Here is a 13,562-nt window from a genome sequence, read left to right on the forward strand (position 1 = left end):
ATAGATCAGAATTCAACTGTTTCAGTCTGGAAAGTCCATGCTAGTTTAATTTCTTGCACAGAGTAAGCCTACAGAAACAAGCTGAATGGATGAGTGGATGGGTAGATAGATGAATGAATACTGGGAACTGATCTAGGAGCTGTGGACAACAACTTGATCATCAGCTATAAACATAACAATGTAAATTCCATTGTAAAATTCCACTGCAAACAACATCTTAGTAAAATATGAGAAAGACCACGAGGGAATCTACGGACACTCTTCATTAGTAATTACCAGAAATACATATGTTTGTCTTTATTTAGGAATATGAAAACAAAGGAAAAACATTTTTTGTGGAATAAGGGAGTAAAAATTTCATCTGAATCACTGGCATTATACTCACTAGCCTATAAACACGCTTTAGGAATTCTATCTTCAAAATCCCCTTGCATGACCCCTCTTCCATTTTCTTTAAATTGGCATACCTCTCAAAAGTGATACCATCAGCGATAACCATTTCAAATCCACTCATTCAAACCTCTGAAATCCAAAATCTGCTCCTACCATTACTTTGGCCAAGGCCAGCAATGATCTGAAGCAAGATCACCATTGCCACGTCCAACAGAAGCATTTCTGTTCTCAATATTTTCAACCTTTTAGAAACATTTAAGTTGATCAAAGCAATCTTCTTGAATCATGTACTTCTCTTAGCCTTGACCTTTCCTTAAACGCCATTGGGGAATATTATTGCAACTTAATTGAATTCGTATTTTAATTTGTAGATTTCTAAATTTTTAAAAGAATTATTTGCTATTATTAGTGGTTATGATAAATTATAACATTTTTGTTAGGTCTTCATTATTAAAATATTGAAAGCCCAAATTAGCAAATTGGTTCCTCACTTGGGCAATCTAAGGAAAAAATGTGTAAATATTATTTATGTAGAAAAGTGTGTAACCATGTGAAAAAAGAAAGGTATGAATGGGAAAGAAAAGAGATACCAGGAAATACCAGTTTCCTTCTCCAAGGAAACATATATATACTTGCTTACTGATATATGCTTACTTTTTAATATGATCTTGCTTTTCATATCATAAAGAACTCTATATTAAGTATAAATCTATGGTTATGTTAACCTTTAAGTAAATAATGATCAAAATTAGGTATCAACAATTGATTTTTTAAAAATCAAAACTAGAGCAATTATCTCTAATGCTTTGAGGCTTTTTCTCGTATTTTGATGCAGTACTTAATTTTGTGTTTGTCATACTTGGCTTTTCATTTAGATTATCCCCATAGTGATAACACTGTAAAAAACATCCTCTGTATCTACTTCCTCTTCTAACAGATGAATATAGTTTATTTCTCTTAGGGATCCCATTTTCTTGCTTCTATTTTCTCTTTTCCATGGGTAGTTTTTTCACGTAACAAAATAAAGCATTGCATTAGTTTATCATATTCCCTAAGCTTGTCTCTGCCAGTTCCAATTTAGGTAGCATGTTTAGATCTTTTTGTGAAGCTTTGAGCAATATTTAGTACCCTACTGGTTTTTGTAATAAATAAAAAGGTAAGTTAGAACTCTTCTAGGTTTGTTCATTTAGGTTTTTTTTTTTTTATATGTTTGTTACAATGACAGTTACAAATTTAAAGTTCGTTTCCCATCTTGTGTTTTCAGCCTTTATTTATTTATTTTTTCACCCACCTCATTCCCTATCAGGTCTTTTTCAAGCTTTTCTTCCCCTTTTGTTCTTCAAAGCGTTTTACTCCATGTATCTGTCTTGGATATAATTTGCATCTCATTTCAAGCCTCTTTTTTGCAATCTCATCCATTCTGCTATCTCTGGTTTGCAGAGTCCCCAATCAACGTTTCAAGTTCCAATCTCTTTCATTTCAAAGTCTTTTCTGTACAACTCTTCCTGCATTGACCAGTCAGCTAAGTCAGCGTGTTTGTATAGCAAGTAAAACTATCCTATTCCTCTAAATATGTCCCCATTCTTGTGTTCTAGGTCTCCATTAGTGATACCACCATTCTTCTGATTATTCAAGCTGGAAAACTGAGTATCATCCACATCTATTTATTCTTCTTCTACTCTGATATCCAAGAAATTAGAAGTCTTGTCCAATTTACCTTCTATTCTTTTATTCTCAAGATTGCCCAACTTTGTCCACCACCACAGTGACTACCTGGGTTTGAATAAATATTGTCCCTTACTTGGATTATTGCAGTGACCTAAATTGATCTGACTTCCCTCTAATCTATTGCCCATTCCCCAACTTAAAACCAATGTGCAGTTCTATTTTGCACTTAAAGTAACCCCATTATCAAGGCTCAACCTTTCCTTCATGGGGCCATTTTAGCTCTTGAGCATCTCACTGTTGCTGTCCCCTTGCTGGCACATTTTGACAGCTAGACCTAAACATTTAAAAATTTCCAAATATGCCATGTTTTTTTCTTTGCCTCGTGGCTTGTTCATATGCTTCTTTATTTCTATAACATCCTTCCCCAGTCTCAGTTTGCACTAAATGCTTCAGGTTTTAGTTATGATGTTACTTCCTCTGGAAAACCTTCCATAAACCCACTTCCCGAGTCACCCTGTCTGGATTTAATCCAAAGTCTACCATTTAATATCCATAGGCAAGTTGACCTCTCTGTCCTAAGATTTCTTATCTGTAACAAGTGGGGGGGGGGGGGGCATTTCTTAGGGTTGTTTTATGGACTGACTGATATAAGGCATACAGATAACTTAGTACAGAACTTAGAAATCAGCAAATGTTAATTGTTTTATTATTTCAATGTTTAAAATTACCTCTTACCTTTTTCAATGGCTTCTACTCAATCTTAGCAGAGAATCTATATGATTTGTTATTTATGACTATAAGCCTTCCATGTAAGAGCAGGAGCTCAAAAATATTTGTATATGGATGGATGAATGGATATGAATGGATGTGAAATGACAAAGGATAAAATATCTGGAAAATGTCTCTTCATTTTACTGATTTTATTATTTTTGCCATGAAATCTCCAAGGTAACATCATTAATACAAACTGAGGATGAATTTTATAACTTGGGCCAGATTTGAGACTTAAAAATATTTTGGTGCATCTCTGCTTCTGATTTTTTATATTTGAGATTTATTTATTTATTTATTTATTTATTTAAAGAGAGAGAGCGTGAATTAGGGAAAGGGCAGAGGGAGGGAGGGAGAAAGAGAGAGAGAGAGAGAGAGAGAGAGAGAGAGAGAGAATCCTAAGCAGGCTCCATGCTCAGCACAGAGCCCAGTGTGGGGCTCGATCCCACAACTCGGGTTATGACCTGAGCTGAAATCAAGAGTCAGACACTTAACTGACTGAGCCACCTAGGTGCCCCTGAGATAAACTTTAAATTCTATACCTTAGTTTTATGTCTTGGAAAATTATGAATCTTCTGGAAATTATCTCATTTTGAGTATATTATAAAACATTTAATTTATAAATTTATAAATAGCTTAATTCCTCCCTTAGAAGCAATTTCCTGGGGCAACTGGGTGGCTCAGTCGTTTGGGCATCCGACTTCGGCTCAGGTTATGATCTCGTGGTCCATGAGTTCCAGCCCCACGTCGGGCTCTGTGCTGACAGCTCAGAGCCTGGAGCCTGTTTCAGATTCTGTGTCTCCCTCTCTCTCTGACCTTCCCCCATTCACGCTCTATCTCTCTCTGTCTCAAAAATGAATAAATGTTAAAAAAAATTTTGAGAAAAAAAAAGAAGCAATTTCCTTAACCACAGATATTGAGGTATATTAGGCTAAATGTACTAGAGTATTTCTGCATCCATAGTCATGGACCCCCTAGGAGTTCCTAGAATCTCCTGAAAATTGTCGTTTTATTGGATAGTATATCTGCACAGGAAAGGGCTATTGCTTTTACCACATTTTGAAAGGCTTTCAGAATTAAGGTCCAGTACAAGAGAGCCACTTATGACTTAGAGTTTAGGGAAAGACTATCCTCCTTTCTGCTAGTCAATTCCTTAATAGACATAGTGATGTTGTTTTATTTTGCTTGTTTTAGAATTCTTAATGAGTGAAATATTTGCCTTTACAGTCTTGGTAAAAGCTCCAGTATTCTAGAGTTAAAAAATAAACAGCAATCTGATGAATTTTAGAACCAAGAGATGTGATAACAGTAACAGAATTAATACTCCAATAACATGAGATAATAGAACTAGAGAGAAAAGTGAGAATAACAACTACAAGTAAGAAAAATAACAACTATAAGATAAATGAAAAAGAAAAGGCACATTTGAAAAATAGCTAAATACAGCTGGAAATGGAAAATAAAATTCTTAAAAGCTCAATGACAGGTTAAAGATTAGTCTCAGATGAAAAGATATAAATGAACTAGAATATAGACCTGATAATATCACTGACATGCAACCTGGAGTGGAATAAGGTTACAAAATAGGTAAGCAAGACATACAGATAATGTTCAGCCTAAGAAAAAGAAATTAAAAGGAAAGGAGGAAGAGGTAATGGATAAGAATTTTCCAGATTTAATGAAAGACTTTTATATTCAAAATGAAAAAAACACACAATTTCAAACATGAGGAATAAAGAGAAATCTCCAGCTAGACATGTAGACAAAGTATAGCGAAAATGCAGGGGTGCCTGGATGGCTCAGTCTGTTCAACATCAGACTTCAGCTCAGGCCATGATCTCACGGTTTGTGAGTTTGAGCCCCGCATAGGGCTCACAGCTGTCAACGCAGAGTCTGTCTCTGCCCTTGCCCTGCTCATGGTCATGCTTGTGTGCTTTCTCTCTTCCTCTCTCTGTTTCTCTCTTTCAAAAATAAACATTAGAAAAAAAGAAAATACAAAACACACACACACATGCAGAAAATCTTGGAGAAGTCAACTAAATATACTAGACAGCTTCTGTCTCGTGTGTGTGTGTGTGTGCATGCGCACGTGTGTGTATATGTGTGTGTGTGTGTGTGTGTATGTGCTTACACATGCTTGTGTGCATGTGTGTATGGGTGTATCTGTGTTAGTTCCTCTCCTGGCCATAAACTAGACCTTGAAAATTTAAGACAGCTTAAAAATGCAAAATTTGAGAAGCAAACTATGGAAGGCACCCACAATTTACCATACTATGTTGTACACAGAGCCTCTTATTTAAAAATATCAGATAGTATGTATTTGCTTTTACATTTCTTAGAGAACATGTTTAGTTTTTGGCAACTTGTCTATCTCTGGGCTTCTGTGGAATATATTGACATATAAGATGTGAATATATTACTGTTAAAAGGGAGTTTTATTTTTCTATTTTCCTAGATATGCCCTAACAAAATCTATAGGTGCTTTGTTTTGTTTTGCTTTTCAAATGGTTCACCCCATGCTTAGTTATGAATGGCCCCTCCTGAAATGTTGGTACTGACTGGTTCCCAGGGTAGCCGGACAGGTTAGATTTCATTTGTGGTTGGACATATTTTTGTCAGAGGTAAGTAAAGAGTTGCCATACAATACAGTTCACTCTCTCACTTCTTAAAGCTTTTTAAAACAAAAATAAACTATTTGGTCCATTTTGGTTATGTATTATTTTATTATAAAATAGTGAACACTAATTCAATACCTGAAATTCATCAAATTACGTTATCATTATAAGGAACTTTTATAGTTTATTAAGCATTAATTCTTCAATAGCAAATGAATGCTACAGCTCACTTTTCCTATCATGATTTATATTTATTAAATGCTTCACTAATTTTGCACACTGCTCTTGAAAATAAAATTGACTCCATTAGTGCTTTAAAATCCCAACAAGGTGAAGACTAAAATATAAGGTAACTATAAAATAACAGGGTAAGAAGCTCCATGGATTCTCTCTTCAGTGGAACAATTATATCTGGTAAAAATATCTATTTATCTAGATATCTGGAAATTGTCTTTAGGGAGTGCATCAAATGAAGATAGATTTATTCAAAGAAATCTACTAAATCTCACTGAGAACAGTGAGAATCGGTGGCATTTTTAGCCACAACCCAGCTCAGCATGATGGAAGCTTCACTAACAAAAGATGGCATCCAAAGGGATGGGGTCCCCTCTCTCCTCAGCTCCCAGTCAAGGGATATAGTATCTGCCCAGAAGAGGGAGGCCACCAACATTTGTCATCCCCTGTCCGTCCAACAAGCTTTGTGTTACTCAAGATCTGTTCGAGACAACAGCGCCTGAGAGGTCTATTCTGGGGCTCTCATCCTCTGCTCAGCCCCCACTAATGGAAAGCTTAACCCCAAAGAGTCAGGGCAGAGATTCCAGCCTGGGAGACACAAGCAGAGAAGACCACAGGCTGCTGCCCCTACCCAGCATCCTCCTAAGGTGTCACTCTGAGAAAAGTGGGCCATTGTTTTTGTTCCCTTTCCTAAGAAGTGGCACAGAGGTTTTGCCTAGGGACAGAGGCCATAGAAACAGACAGCTTTGAAGATCTCTTGGAGGAAATTGACCTTTTCAGAGTGTGGGGAAGGTCAGGCCTAAGGGCACCCTTGAAAATAAGGAAACTTTTATAATAAGTAATTAAGAGGAAGCTGTTACTCCATTTGAGTAACAAGCTAGTCTGTAGACCAGCCAGAAGTTCGCCAGAGAATCAGGGAAAGATGGCCAAGAGCCCTCTGGGGATTGGAAAAAACCTCAAAGACGAGCCTCATGCAAAGGGACCGAAATTTAATTGGATAAGACTAGAAAGCAGTTTGTGTCCTGGAGCATTGTTAAAAACGATAGAGAAACCAACCAGCAAGTCCCGGAGGCTAACGACTGTGTGTGGTACCTAGAGAGACAGTTTAACTGAGATCAGGGAAAGACACAAAGCCCTGCTGGAAGCATTGCCATGCCAAGGTGACTGTGAACTTGTGGAGCAACATCAGAGGCTGCACAGTGCAAAGGAGATAGACTTTAATAAAACATTCCAGCCAAGTCTCTAAATAAACAAACGAGCAAACAAGTCCCAAATAGGAGGTGGAGAGGGGAAATCCGCATCTAGATTTGCTACCATGTAGCAACTTTTTTTCAGGGGATGGGGGGTGGGGTGGGGGCGGGAGGAATTGAGTCATGCAAATAAGCGGGAGCATGTAGCCCACACACAAAGGAAAAAAGCAAGCAACAGAAATTGCCTTTGAGAAGACCCAGCTGTCAGATATCCCTGATAGACATCAAAGTGGGCACTATAAATATGTTTTAACAACTAATTATTCTGAAAGAAGAAAAAGGAGGGTATGATGACAATGTCTGAAAATAGAGAATATTAATTAAAAGATAGAAATTATAAATACAGAATCCAATATAGATATTTTGGAAAAGTACAATGACTGACATAATAAAAATTTTTGCTCTTTCCTCATCTATTGTACAAAGGGAATTAAAGTATCATTTTATTTGCCTTTGAATTATCCTGTGCAATAGTTAGCAACAGTTCAATAATTTCTAAATTTATTTCTCCATTCACTTATCTATCTATTCAACCCCACATTTACAGTCTAGAGAGGTAACTCAAGTACTATGTATGTATTTTAACAATGCATATCTGCATATTTATGGTAATTGAAATATCACCACTTTTCTTTAAAAAGAGCAAAAGTCATATAAATCAGGTGGGTAAGTAGGGGATATTGAATGTGGATAACTCTAAAGTACGGAGCATGCATTCATTCTTCTATAAAATGGCTTTTTCAGTACATTGAATGCAATATTCTACAATTTCTGCATTTCCTACTGAGAGAATTGTTTCACTCCCCTTCTCATATTGAAAAACTGAAGTTAAGAAATAGTGTTTTACAAAGTCACCTGATCAGTGTTAATGTTAGGGATTGGAATTTTTTTTTACGATGAATATTATTTTTGAGTGTTTTAGTAAGAAAGAATGTGCATTTACATTTTAGAAACCAAATTAATTTATCATTTATTGCCTTTGACATTTTAGATTTAAGATTATCTTAAATAACATTTTAGACAAAAATTAGTCTTATTATTAAATGTTTCTAAATTTCCAAGTTTTTAAAATTTAATGGAAATATGTAGTCTGATACAATAACATTTCTTACTTTTATTATTATTTACGTCTAGACTTTGTCAGAGCACCTTCAAATTAAAAAATAGAAGCACTAAACTTTTTAAATACAATTTATTGTCAAATTGGTTTCCATACAACACCCAGTGCTCATCCCAACAGGTGCCCTCCTCAATGCCCATCACCCAGTTTCCCCTCCCCCCCCCTCCCCTATCAACCCGGAGTTTGTTCTCAGTATTTAAGAGTCTCTTATGGTTTGCCTCCCTCCCTCTCTGTAACTTTTTTTTTCCCCTTCTCCTCGAAGCACTAAACTTTTGAGTATATATTTGGCATTCCAGAATTGAATGGGCAGTAAATTCTACCCTTTTCTTCTATAAAGAATAGATCTGGTTTGAAAAATATACAGTGATGAATATAATTATTCTACAAATAGTAAAACAGAAAGAACAGATCCTTACCTCTCAGTGTCTGTAAGATCACACATATAAAGTGGAGACAGTGAAACTTTATCTTAATTACTTTTAACATCTCTTCTTCCTTCACTTTGCAAAGCGCTTTTCCATGTGATTATTCTAGTCACTTTGAGGTGATTGGCAGCTCTATTCTTTTCAAATCTGGTAAGTGTTATATACTGAGAGATGTGTCACCCCACCTATAAATTTATTCAAAGCATTGACCCATTTTATATTGCTTCTTTTATTCATCTCTAAAAGTATTTTATAATGGAATAAATTTCTTTTTTCTTTTTTTGAAAGACAGAGAGACAGCACACGTGAGCAAGCAGGGGAGGGGCAGAGAGAGAGAGAGAGAGAATCTCAAGCACACTCCATGTCCAGTATGGAGCCCAATGTGGGGCTTGATCATATGGCCTTGAGATCGATCATGACCTGAGCCAAAAACAAGAGTTGGACACTTAACTGACTGAGACACCCAGGTGCCCTGGAATAAATTTCTTCATCGTAGTGGTTAAGCACGTGGACTTTGAAGCCAGCATCAAGCCTGGTTTCAAAGTGTGACTGTCTCCTATTCTTCATGCCTCAATTTCCTCACTGTAAAATGGAGATAATAATAGTTCTTATTTCATGAAATTATTATGAGAAGTGATGTGTCAATGTTGAAAGGGTTTCAGGCGATTGCTGGTGTATTGCTTACTATTTCTTCTTTAAAACACAGTTTCATGCATGATTTTTCAAGCATAAATTAGTTGAATGTAGTACTGAGATGATTTAATTGGTGCCTCTGATCGGATATTGAGCCATAAAGAATGACTATATATATGATATTGGAAAGGAATCTTGTGTTTGGAAGGTATCTTCTTTCTTGACACAGTATTCTCTAGTGGCTTCATAAGCATCGTGGAGGAAAGCTATAGGTTTTAAATCAGTCTCTCAGTTTTTTAAAGACTCTTTAAAACAATTTTGAAACTTTTCATTTCATTTTTACTACGTTAGGTTTTAAATCATGTAAAATGTGGAATCGTAGAAAGAGTAATAAATAATAATATTTTTGGTTGGCCTGTTGTATCTCAAATGGTGTTGAGATAATGCTTTTCCCTTCTTTGTGTGAGTTTGTTCATGGGGAAAAGCTAGGAAGTAATTACCTTGTGATTCTTTGGGACTTAGTTCAGTAAGAGGCAGATTTCATTGTCTTTACATGTATTTTAGTTGTATCACAACTAATAATCAAATTACAAATACACAGTCATGTAATATCTAACATATCATGTCTATATGATATAAAATATTTCATATATTTTATGAAAAATGCAAAAGCAAAAATGGATGACTGCTGAATTTTGGAAGTGAAGAGAGACCAGTTCTGGGAGAAGGGCACTGAGGAACAGGGGATATTCTGAGGATCTGTCACACCTCCTTCTCCTTGACAAGTGTCTGCTCTGGGAGACAGTCCTCAGGACATTGGGGCAGTGGCAAAAGCTCAGCATCAGGGAGAAACAGAGTTGTTAGTCAGAGATTTCATTCAGTGATGAGATAGGATTGGCAGGAAAGACATAAGGAGGGAAACTCCAGCTTCCTGAGAGGGATATATAAGGATAAGTTCTCTGAGGACCTATGAAAATAAGAATATCCATGTACTGGAGACTTGGACTTCCATATCCCTGGGTAGTAGCTTGGTTCTCTCACTGAGAAAGAAGGAAAGTGTAAGGGATGCCATGGAAAAATCAAAGGCTATTTGTGCAAGGGAAGCTCCATTTTGTCCAGCCAGATTGTGTTCCATTGGTTTTTATTTATTTTTTTTAAATTTTTTTTTAACGTTTATTTATTTATTTTTTTTTTCAACTTTTTTTTTTTTTTTTTTTTTTATTTATTTTTGGGACAGAGAGAGAGAGACAGAGCATGAACGGGGGAGGGGCAGAGAGAGAGGGAGACACAGAATCGGAAACAGGCTCCAGGCTCCGAGCCATCAGCCCAGAGCCTGACGCGGGGCTCGAACTCACGGACCGCGAGATCGTGACCTGGCTGAAGTCGGACGCTTAACCGACTGCGCCACCCAGGCGCCCCTAACGTTTATTTATTTTTGAGACAGAGAGAGACAGAGCATGAATGGTGGAGGGTCAGAGAGAGAGGGAAATACAGAATCTGAAACAGGCTCCAGGCTCTGAGTGGTCAGCACTGAGCCCGACGCTGGGCTTGAACTCACAGACCCCGAGATCATGACCTGAGCCGAAGTCGGACACTTAACCGACTGAGCCACCCAGGCGCCCTGGGTTCCATTGGTTTTTAATAACAGAAGAGTAGAAGCCATGGGGCTGGGTGGTGTGATTAGCTAATTGAGCAGGAACAAACTTAGAGCATTTAGCCTCTGGTTTTAGTGGTAATCTGATTCTGGAGAAATCTTAACCAGTTTGTTCCCTGTTCACACTTTGTTCACTGTTTCCCAGTTTGTTCATGTCCTGGGGTCATCTCTTGCAGATCCTATGTGAGCTCCTTCTTTTGATGTGCTCAGGAATTCTTACAATTGTAATTTAATGGGTTTATAAAGACTGAAATTTTCCTTATTTAAAACATGTGTCGAATGTTTCAAAACTATGAACTGCATTGCATCAAAGGAGATTGTGTTAGATGAGAAAGCTGAGGAATTGGTTCAAATGAGAGATTCTGTCACATTTCAAAGGTGCTAAGGAAAAATTGATAGCTGACATTTCAAAGCTGGGACATAATTACATTATCATCAGCAATTCAGTGCCTATGTCTAGGAATCAGATGAAGGAAAAGTTTGGCGAAAATTTGAGTTTTCCTGTTGCTGTGGAGAGTACATATGGATTTCATTATTCAGCACTAGTTGGATTATAGGTAACAAAACTTCACTGCTATATATTCAAAATGCCTGAAAGAAATAGAAAAAATGCTGACTTTCCAGAATTGTGAAAACATTTTTTATTTCATCAAAGTGATACAAAATGCAGGAAATTAGCTGTGTGTCTGTGCTAAGTCAGTTCTCTGAAAACTACCCCTTCATCACCACAGTGTCCAACTGACGATGAACAGAGTACAGGTAAGTAAGAATCAGTGTTTATGAAACAGATACAATATTCAAAGCATTATATCAAATGGCATAGGAAATATAAACAAGTGTAAACTTAATTCTCTCCAAGGAGTTTACCAGCTCATTGTAAGAGAACTTAAAAATACATGACTTCTAAGTAAGTATAACTCCCTTATTGAATGACAAAAGCTCCATAGAGGATAAGTAAGAAAGAATTTTATCTTTCTTGCACTATGAACTTCAAACATGCGAACAGTTCAGATCACTTTTTCTCATGTTTGATGACCCTTTATGATTGCTTTGCAGAAACTGTAAAGTTTCATTTTCAGGTGTTAAAAAATCTTGTCTACTTAGGACACCAAAACTCATGTATCTTTGTGGAACCAAACACTGGTTGTGTGGCTTCTTCAATTGCTAACCATTGTAGCATACTCTAAGTAACCTCTTTGTTCATTTTATGTTTCTAATTCCTGAGAACATATGTGGACTTCTAAGGATTTTTTTCATGCCCAGCTCCAGGAAAATCATAGGCCAGACATTGGCATACCTACAAATTAGCAAACATCTAGCCAGGATAGAAGATACCTATCTCTCCAATCTTTTGGATACCCCTGCAACATGGATTTATTGGTGAAAAGCCCACAGAACTCTCTGATCCTATGAATTTAATTCAAAAACCTGCATAATAAGTCTCTAATCTTACAAGAGCTAGTTATGGCTGTGGGATAAAGCAGTCAAAGGATTACCTGGGCTACCTCTTAGTGAATTTTCATGAATGTATCTAGAAACTCTACTTAGAATTTAGGATGTTTATCATCCATTACTGTTAGCTTTGAGGGCTTAACTACAATTCAGGGATAACACAGATTGCTCCATTGCATATCATGTTATAATAAATGTAAGCAAACAAAGGATCTAGTTTCCTTAAGCTACATCGTGGGGCTGATTTACCTCAAACCATGATCAGGCATAAATCTCAGCACAGCTCATTTACCTTTGAGGCCCTATGCCTCATTTTGTATTTATAAATTGTATTCTTTCTCTTAAATTTGTCCCTCCCCAATGTATAAGCTTCAGCCCCAACAAAACTTGGATTTATTCCCAAGAGTGCATGATGAGTTGAAGACTGTTAAGCTCTCAAACTTGAAAGGTGGAAAAGTCACTAGCTAGAGGTTTCTAAAAGGCTTTATAGAGAAGGAATTTAAAGATTTCTCATTTTATCGACAGAGAGAACCAACAGATTTAAAAGTTCAATGGAAACTTTTATTAAAGGATTTAGCCCTTTTTACAGATCATATATAGACCCAGGATTTTAGAGGACTCTTAGAAATAGAATGTCTAAAGAAAAACCTATCTCTACACTATAACCAAATAATCTTTACATGAGATTAATGTCTTGCTTCTAGAATAGGACACAATAATCTATTTCCTTGGGTCATGAGTAGTGCAATACTGTATATGCAACCTCTTAGGTTATTTAGGTGTTTTATTTGATCCTTAATCCTAAATGTCATTTTAGGAGTCCTTTGCAGTCCTTGTAATTGAAGAGTTCCTCTCTTTCTACTAAATTTAATCTTAATTTCGTAAGCATCAAATATCTGTGAATCTTTTCCACATGTGTTTTTTGATGTATCATTTTGTTATCTCACCGATATCATACCACCTTATTCTTTAATGAACTATTTTTTTCTTTTAATTATTTCCATTGTTTAACTTGAATTTCACTGTATCAGCCCTAAATTTCTGTGGCAGTTCAGAAACATACGAAGAACTTCAAAAGCCATTTTGGTCTTGGTTTTACTTTTTTCTTCTTCCTTGGACATTACTATTTTCAGGTAACTTTCAATTTGCTTTGAAATGTTTCCCTTTCATATCAAATACTTCTTTCTATATAAAAAAATAGAAAGTTGTTGCTCTGTTTTTGGTTAGTATACTATGTTGGAAAACTATTGGCTTGTAGTAAAATGTGAAGCAAATAGGGATCTTTGGGGTACTTTGCATTCTCAAGGGATGTAGGAAGCCTTAGAGTCACAAAACAGCTGCTCCTGG

The sequence above is a fragment of the Panthera pardus genome, unplaced genomic scaffold (assembly GCF_024362965.1).
Source record: "Panthera pardus isolate Hobbes unplaced genomic scaffold, ASM2436296v1 HiC_scaffold_17, whole genome shotgun sequence".
Classification (NCBI taxonomy): domain Eukaryota; kingdom Metazoa; phylum Chordata; class Mammalia; order Carnivora; family Felidae; genus Panthera; species Panthera pardus.